Source organism: Calidris pugnax, unplaced genomic scaffold (assembly GCF_001431845.1).
Source record: "Calidris pugnax isolate Ruff unplaced genomic scaffold, ASM143184v1 scaffold30, whole genome shotgun sequence".
In the NCBI taxonomy this organism is placed as follows: domain Eukaryota; kingdom Metazoa; phylum Chordata; class Aves; order Charadriiformes; family Scolopacidae; genus Calidris; species Calidris pugnax.
Window position 1 is genome coordinate 4801048 of NW_015090776.1, and position 227 is coordinate 4801274.

Sequence of the window (227 nt, forward strand, 5' to 3'; positions counted from 1 at the left end):
CCCCAGCTTGCTATGGACACCGTGGGTAGGATGGACTGGCCCGTGGACATCGTGCTGCACCCTTGTTGGGGGACACTGGTGCCTGGGGAGGTGGCCGCAGGGCCATGGGTGTGGGGGGGCCACAGCCCAACCCTGCCAGCCACTCCTGGGGACACCCCTCGGGTGGCTGTGGGCGCTGCTGGCCGGTCGTTGGTGCTTCTCCCCCAGGGTGCTGGGTTGGCCACCCC

At 70.0% G+C, this 227-nt stretch overlaps 1 protein-coding gene across 4 annotated transcripts in view; it reads left to right on the forward strand.

The window, feature by feature from the left end:
• The window catches only part of FAM65A (family with sequence similarity 65 member A), a 34098-nt gene that overhangs the window by 16378 nt on the left and 17493 nt on the right, over positions 1 to 227 (forward strand). The window lies entirely within an intron of this gene.